This window comes from Scardinius erythrophthalmus (assembly GCF_964197995.2).
Source record: "Scardinius erythrophthalmus genome assembly, chromosome: 14".
Classification (NCBI taxonomy): Eukaryota; Metazoa; Chordata; class Actinopteri; order Cypriniformes; family Leuciscidae; genus Scardinius; species Scardinius erythrophthalmus.
In genome coordinates, this window is record NC_138234.1 from 28,551,474 (window position 1) to 28,560,683 (window position 9,210).

Consider the following 9,210-nt stretch of genomic DNA (forward strand, 5'->3'; position numbering starts at 1 on the left):
GTAGATTAAAATTTTTCATTTTTCACAGCCGAAAATCAAGCACGGACACAAAAGATGATACAAAAAATTACATATAGGACAATAATTTGTGTGGGGAACATCAAAATTCCTTTTCTAGACACCTTAAGGATTACAAAAAATTATACCTTTCGGGTGCAGGTGAACCCCCCCCCCCCCCCCCACCCACTTCCTACCCTACTACTGTGAGCTTTTACTTTCTCTCTCTTTAGTAAGATCAATAAACAACTATATGTGTACTCTAGTTCCTCCTCCTATCAGTCTCTTTCTCCTCCCATTAGACTCTTTCTCTTCCTCCTCCCATCAGTTCATCAGAGAATTTCAGCCTCAGTCTCTCAGAGATTGTTCAGTCTGTCAGGATGAAAACAAGAGATAGAAACTGTGAGGAAGATCTTTCTGGACTGAGATCAGATATGAAAAAGGAAACAGGTAATTTATTTTTGTCGAAGATTAATATGTTAATTCATTTTTGAAAACCATTTTTAAAAGCCAGACTGTATTTCCTTGATAATTTCAATTCTCTCTCTTTCTTTTTTTCTCTGTAGGTCAGAATGAGGATGTCACTGGAAGTTCTGCAATTTTGTCCTGCTCTTACAGTGTTAAAGTCAAGACATGACAGTATATTAAAGACTCAGTGACAGCAGGAATATATGAGACATCATTCAGAGAAATGTTTCACTTGAGGATCAGGATCCAGAACACAGTGTTTTCTCAGAGGAGTTTAAGAATGAAGCTTCAGTCTCATATTAATGTAAGTCTGAGAACATTTACTCATTTACTGCTGTTCATTTCACTTACTGGATCAAACGTCACATCAGACATCAGGGGTGCGTTTCCCAAAAGCATTGTTAGACAACTATGTTCGCAAGTTCCGTCGTTATCAGCAGTCAACGAGTTGGTGTTTCCCGAAACCATAGTTCTAACAAACATTCGTAAACAGCATTGCAAAGTTGTGTGGTTCGAACGACAACTCTCAACCTGTTGTTAGAGGCATAGTTTCTAGTTTGCATGACATGTGGACTAAATAAATCCTTATCTTGAGCAAAATAAGCAAGCTGACATTCAGTACAACCCATGTTATTTATTAAGAATACATACAAATGTCATTTACGTCTTTTAGTTTGTCAAGAGATTTAAAGCACAGTTTTTGAAGACTGCGCATGTGTGAACGTGCTCTACTAAGAACGAGCCAAATATTGAGTCTGGAAATAAAGCAAAATAACTGAGAAAAATGAGAAATAGTCCTCAGATGCCTATCTTTCTCCAACGATCGGTAGTGAAGAAGCAAATTATGTAGTTGTATGGGAAACGCACCCCAGGACTTTTATAGCATCCTGCTGAAAAGACCGCTAATTTTTATTATTATACAAACTTGATGATTTTTCAGTGAAACTAGCCCAATATTTTGTACACAATATTTGGTAAATTAAAGTTAAAACATGTTAATTGATTTACTATACATGGTTAAAAAAAAAAAAAAACTAAAAAAAAAAACGTAAATGTTTTTAAACATCAAATTATATGTAATTTTACTGTAAAATACATTTTGCCAGGTTTTGGCAAGTAAAAACTATATGAATTACCAGATCATTTAGGCAGTAAAACAGTAAAAGGACATTCAAGTCATTACATCATAAATGATTGTTATCAGTAATATACATTGCTGTGTTTTGTGTGATTTTTGATGTAATTTAGTTAATGTTTATTGCATTATTTTAGTGTTTTGTGTTACGCTGGTGGTGTTTTGTCTGTGTATTTGAACTGTGCACCATCTATATGAGTAGCCTATTAATCATGTTTTATTAATAGGCCATTTCTTTTTGCTACCTGTTTTATAATTGCACATTTTAAAGTAAAGGCAAATTTTGAAAGTTAAAGTAGGTATATTAACAATGTATAACTTAATGAAATATAAGGTTGGCATACTGTTAAACTGGAACATTGGCACTGTATTTTTTACGGTGAACTTCTGTTAAGCACAGCTGCCATTTTTTACAGTAAATTTAACGAGTTATTTTTTACAGTCTAATCTAACTAATAAAAATGCTTTTTAAAATAAAATAAACGATAAAGATCAAATAAAAAGCTTTTGTCATATATTTTATTGATGATTAAAGTGCATATATGACAGACAGATGATTAGAGATTAAATTACTATGATCAGAAACATTATGATATTAATAATGGCGAAAATTCAGCTGTAGTTCAGGAGTCTTGATTATAGCCTACCGAAGTAAATTTAAGATGAACGAATATCTGCGCGTGTCTGCTGATCATTCACGTGATTCTGTTGGCGTCACTTACGTCTGATGTCATACGTAAAGCTTTGGTGTACGGAAGCTGTAGAGCTACAACACTCTCTGTTCAAAAAAGTAGAATTTAATCCTAATTGAAAAAGTATTTTTTATGCAATATAGTCAAATTAAATATATATATATTGATTATATTAGGCGCCATGATGATCAGGTATGTTTGCTGAATGCAGAATGAAACGCTGTTTGCACACACGTGTTCTTCTCAGCAGTGAAGGCGTGTAGCGTTAGCTTGTTGCTCGTGTTCGTGTTTGGCCTGCTGTGTTTTGGTTGTTTGGCTTTATTTGAACTAGAATTAAAAAGGAAATCTGTTGTTAAAACATTAAACATGAATTGGTTAATCAATGATTATAAAGTTTGTATGCATAGTTTATCTGCTGTAACTATTATTTTGATTAAGAGCAGTTAGCATTAGCACTTTTTTTTGGTACATACATGGGTAATTTTATTTGATAGTAGTTTTATTTCTAGTGAATTCAAGGTTTTACCAATAGGATAATAAAGTTGCCCCCTTAAGAACATTTACTGCCAGTTTGTAACATATTTAGAGATGAATTTAGTGACATCAGTGATCAGTAATAAAACTAAGTATGGGAGGGGAACCCTATACTATCTTATCATCTTATCTTTATTATGTGTGTTATGTGGGAATCAAACTCATGACTTTAGTGTTTGCTATTCAAGTTAAACCACAGAAGTTAAACTTTTTCTGTTTCTGCAGTTGTGGCTTCATCTGTGTGTTTGCGGTGCTGATAAACAAAGGTAAGCACTTAAAAAAAATACATTTGAAATATAAATTAATGCTACTGACTTTTAAAGAACATTTACAATTAAAGTTTCTGTTGTTTCAGTGTCTCTGCAGGAAACAGTAGAGGCTGTTATTGGTGGATCTGTTCTCCTGCCGTGTTCTTCCACTAAACATGATCTTAAACTTGAAGATGTGTTTTGGAGACACAATGGCAGCAGCAAGATTGTGTGTGATATAATAGTGAATGACAGCAGTCTGAAACAGGATCCAGAGTATAAAAACAGAACTGAAACTTTTCCAGAGGAGTATAAGAGAGGAAACTTCTCCATCAAACTCCACAAACTTATGTCTGCGGATGCTGGAGAATACACCTGCTTCATCACACACACATCTGAACATCCTACTGTAAAGCTGATCATTATGGGTGTGTGAAACAAGTGCATTAGGGCATGAAGTTTTTAATTTAATTAAAGGGGACATATCATGAAATCTGTTTTTAAGTGCTATATTTGGGTCCCCGGTGCATTTACCAACCCAGAAAACATAAAAGTGACAACCCAGAAACTTTGTTTTGGTCAGCCTGACGTAGGAAGAGGATCTTATTATAATATTCCCGCCCCTTAATCTGCACATTTCCACCCACTGCGCCGCCATTTGGTTTTCAACAGTGTAACCAGTTCTAACGCAATACAATGGCAAAACTTCGAGCAAAACATGCACTGTTCTGTCGTTGGCTGCACAGACGAGCACTATTTGACCAAAAAAAAAAAAAATAAATCACAGCTGTTTTATAAAGACCTCAGACTGTGTCAACTTGTGTAAAAGTTAAACATGATGTATACGATGAGATGAATCAATGTAACACAACAACTACATAGGCTACATGATGTATCCACTAACCATTAAGAAACGTCCAGTCAGTCTAAAAGTTTAACCTCATCCTGAGTCTCTCCGTAAGGCTGCACTCCGCAACTGCAGCATAATCCCCAGTGTTAAATTAACACTGCTCAGTGTTAATATGAGTCCACACTCAGAGTGTTATAAGTAACACTGAAGCAGTGTTAAAGTTAATGAGATAATTAAGTGATTAATTGAGTGATGATTGAGCATTATTGAAGATATCTGATGTTAACAAGCAGAATCACTGAAGGAGAAATTTAATTTTAAAAGTTGATCAGGGTGATCGGTGTTTAGTATAGTTGGACTCTTGACCCTTACATTTTTAACTTTAGATTTTGTTTGGCTGCTGTAATTCCGTTATAACAGCCAGATGAACAAAGAGCAAATGTGATCTGATGGTGTTGGTTGTGTTTTAATACAATCATTAGTTGGCCTGAATCACTGAACTCATTGAGAGCATCATTTCTGAGTTAAGTTTACCTTATGGATTATAGCAGCACTGTCCTTGTCAAGCATGCCATTTTTAGCCTTTTCAAGGAAATCCAAATGATCAAATCAATTACGAAAAAAAAATCTTAAAAAGTGTTCTTTTCAGGCACACACAGACATCAATAATTAGCGTATGAATCTCAACAATGGTGACAAACAGATCACCTCTGAACATAAGCTCATTATTTATTCATGCAGCAATGTATGATGGGAGCCATGAATGAGTTTTGATTGGTGGTACCCAGAATGCACTGCAACATGCTTTATTATTGTGACCATTTTTGAGATTCACAGGCTGATTCTTGATGTCTGTGTCTAAAAATATATATATATTATATTATATATTTTTGTATGTGAACAACTTTTAGGAAATTATTTGGATTACATTGTAAAAGTTAAAAATATTATGCTTTTAAAGGACAGTGTTGCTATAATTAATAAAGTACACTGTAAAAAATTTGCTGTAGTTTTGCAGCTGTTTGCCAGTAACTTACTGTAGATTTAAATTTATGTTATTTACTGGCAACAGTTTGTTCAAAGTTAAATGAACATTAAACATTAACAAGTCTTTGTCTTTAAAAAATAAAATTATAAAATAACAATCTAATGCAAAGCATTCTGGGAACCAGAAATCTTCATCAACCTTTTTCTGTTTTTTTCCTTCAGATTTTGGTTCCCAGAATGCTTTGCATGAGGATGTTATTTTAGTTTTATTCTGTAAAGATAAAGACTTGTTAATGTTTAATGTTCATTTAATTTTGAACAAATTGTTGCCAGTAAATAACATAATTTTAAATCTACAGTAAATTACTGGCAAGTAGCTGCCAGTAATACTGTAATTTCTACAGATTTTTCTAACAGTGTATATCTAACTCAGAAATTAGGCTCTATATGAGTTCAGTGATTCAGGTTAAATGATTATGAAATAATGATTATATTAAAACACAACCAACACCATCACCTTTTTTCTTTGTTCATCTGGCTGTTATAACTCAGTTACAGCAGCCAAACAAAATCTAAAGTTAATGATTTAAGGGTCAAGAGCCCAACTAAAGCAAACACTGATCATCATAATGGTAACATACCAATTTCGGTTTCAGTGATTCTGCTTGTTAACATCAGGTGTCTTCAATAATGCTCAATCATCACTCAATTAATCACTTAATTACCTCATTAACTTTAACACTGCTTCAGTGTTACTTATAACACTCTGAGTGTGGACTTATATAAACACTGAGAGTGTTAATTTAGCACAGGGGATTTTGCTGTGTGGTTATTTATGAGATTTTGGATGAGTGAGATTATTCACGGGTTATTGCCGGAGTATCCGAACCTCGTGTAAAGGATCGATCGTCTTCTGAACGGAGGAGGGGAGCAGCAGCTCATTTGCATTTAAAGACACAGACACACACACACACACACACACACACACACACACACACACACACACACACAAAAAGGCACGTTTTTGCTCACACCCAAAAAGAGGCAACTTTGACAAGCTCTAATAAATGATCTGGTTGGTATTTTGAGCTGAAATTACACAGACACATTCTGGGGACACCAAAGATTTATACTGCATCTTGTGAAAAAGGCCATAATATGTCACCTTTAAAGTTGTTTGCTTTAAAATCTATATAAGGCAAGAAGTTGATCCCATATTTGAAGTTCACTAGTGATGTTTCAATTGCTGTATATAAATTATAGACTGGTCTGTTATATTTATCACAGTGAAGTAAAGATTCCTGTTATACTTTTTTTGTTGCAGAATCAGCAGCAGGAAAAGAAACCATATCGACTGATCAAGAAAACCAAGGAGAAACAGAACCAGACAGTGTGGAAACATCATCGCCTTGGCTCTGGGTTGGCATTGCAACTGTAATTATAGTTACAGTTATAGTTATAGTTATAGTTATAGCTGTTATTTACTTGAGAAAAAGATCCTCAAGCAGCCGTAGGACAGACAGACACGACATGAGTTTAGACGCTCATGAGGTTGAACACATGAATGAGTAATAACTGATAGGCTAATAATGATAAAGCATTTGGTACATGACACAACTGTAAAGCTTGGGTAGCAATTGCATGAGATTTAGCGCTAAAAACAGTGGAATTTGTGTTTCCCTTTTGCTGCCACAACTTTAGATAGAAAAAGTAAGAAATAATCATAAAAGTGTGTAAAGGATTTGATAAAAAAATAGGTTTATTGTCGAGACCAATGGTGGTAAAGGCTCTACGATCTATTTAAGCTTACGATGCTTTTGGGAAACGCAGACAAGATTCACAGAACAGTGTTTATGTTGGTAACACTGCCCAGTCTAAACAACAGCAGAATATAAGTTACTGTCCTGATCATAATACATCATTTCTTATATAACTGTCTTTCATTATTTTTTTCATTTATTTTTAGGAGTGAGAGAGTTTAATGTTGTTAATGTTGTTGAGTTAAAGACGATCACCTGTAACCATAGGATCAAAATGTAGGAACATTTCTTGCATGTAAGAAAAAACAAGCATGTTTTGGTAGATCATAAATATGAGATTAAAAAGTTGAAATTGACATAAAGGGCCCTATTTTAACGATCTGAAACACAAGTGTCAAAGCGCAAAGCGCAAGTAACTTTGTGGGCGGGTCTTGGGCGCTGTTGCTATTTTCCCGGCGGGATAAATGACTCTTGCGCCAGGCGCAAATCTAAAATGGGTTGGTCTGAAGTAGCTTCATTATTCATAGGTGTGGTTTGGGCGTAATGTGAAATAAACCAATCAGAGCGTCATCTCACATTCCCTTTAAGAGCAGACGCGCTTGTTCTAAAGCGGATTCCTATCATAACGGCGGATTTGCCAGACGCACGCGAGGAGCGGTTTACAGCCGAGGAGAGCAACGCTCTCGTCAGGGACGTTGGGGATGGAGAAACACACCCAAATTAACTTCGGTTAAAAAGGCGTATGATAATTTGTGTAAATGTGTAAGCTAGATGTATGCTTTTATAATAAATTGTCTATCTATCTATCTATCTATCTATCTATCTATCTATCTATCGTAATAATGTATGGTTTGCAAAAATGAAAACTGCTGCTTCTGTGTAGATGAGAGAATCAAAGTGTATGCTCGTTGTGCACACGCTACATTGATTATGGCCAAGCATGCACCCTTAAAATAGCATATGAATAACATGCGCAACGCGCCACTGACTTTAAACTATTTTTTCCTGATTAGTGGCGCAACTGTTTTCTAAACCTGCAAAATAGCATGAAGGAACGTTTGCGCTGGAACACGCCTCCTTTTTTGCGCTGAACCGCCCAGGGAGCGCAAGTTCATTCCCTAGTTTAGCGACGTGCTTAGGAATGATACATGCGTCACTGTACAAAGTCAATTGCGCTGGGTGCAAGATAGGGCCCAAAATGTCAATTATGCAATAACAAGTCAGAATTAAGAGAAGAAAGTTGAAATTATGACTTTAAAAAAAAATGTAAATGTCAATTGACAAACAATGAAATGAAATTAAAGGGTACATAACATGCACAGTTTCACCTAATCTCATGTTAGTCTTGAGTACCTATAGAGTAGTAGTGCATCCTTAATATCTCCAAAAAGTGTTTAGTTTTATTATATTCATAAAAGAAAAATACAGCTTTCCGATTCTCTCCGGAAAAAGCCGAGCTCCTGGAGGCGGAGCTAACGTTATAGAGTCAAGCGGTAGCTTTCCAGCAAAAGACAGAAATCCGATACAGTTGTACTTAAATGAATGGGGTCTTTTATCACTGGGACCGCTCCACGTTTTAATAGCAAACGATTTGCAAATCCAGCGTCGACCTGAGCCTTGTTAATAAAACATTCGTCACTGAAATGGCCAGAACACATAACCGCACTTCCTACACTCCGTTGCTGCCCCGGAAAAACAAACTGCATCCACTGTTCTTGTAACACTGGGGGTGCTTCTCAATATCCCTCCTCGTCTCCTCTCTCCTCCGTCCTCCATCCTATGACCCGGAAACCGATCGAGCTCTGCCATCTTGAAGGACATCTCAATTCTCTAATTGCACCGCGAGGAGTCGAGGATCGAAGAGTAAGTAGGCTTCCAGAGGAGTCATGAGCGAGGATACACAGGTGGATCCTATGCGGAAGAGTTTTATCGACTAAAATGTGACGCACGTATAAATTCTCCTCCCCCTTCACATCGGTCACAATAATTTTGATTTATACTTTACTTTTGCAGTTTATATAAACCACACACCTCACATATTTCAACAGGGTATCTTTCTTTATTATTATTTATTATGAATTTCTTAAATAAACAAATTTCAACAACATGAGGGCAGATCCTCTGAGCGCTGCTGATGACGCGGTCAAGTGACGCTCGAGTGATCAAGGATTCGAATGTATAAAAAAAGCTTTCATTCGATTCCTCCGTCCTCGCGTCTTTTCCTTGCAGCCTTCCCTCGCATCCTACAGGGGGCGGAGCTGAGACGCGAGGAAAGGAAGCGAGGAGAGGAAACGAGGATGCACAAATAAGAATTGAGAAGCACCCTGGGTTCTTTGGAAAGCTGAACACGGTAAGCTTTCCCTCACATCCAAATACACACTTTCTTGACATTCTTGAACGTGTTGATGTGCGCGGTCTCGCTCTCCTCTGGTCGACGTGTTCGCGGGCGCGCTTTTCCGAGAGAAATGCTCATATAAGGAGTTCCACTCTGATCTACGTCATTAGATCCACGATCGGAAAAAAACAGCCGAAACTTGTA

At 36.4% G+C, this 9,210-nt stretch overlaps 1 long non-coding RNA gene across 1 annotated transcript; it reads left to right on the forward strand.

Moving 5' to 3' along the window:
- Positions 1-325: 325 nt before the first annotated feature.
- On the forward strand, positions 326-3,870 carry LOC308701815. Its single transcript, XR_014031518.1, has 4 exons — positions 326-447; positions 564-769; positions 3,052-3,092; positions 3,182-3,870. It is a non-coding gene; the product is annotated as an uncharacterized lncRNA (long non-coding RNA).
- The last annotated feature ends 5,340 nt before the right edge of the window (positions 3,871-9,210 follow it).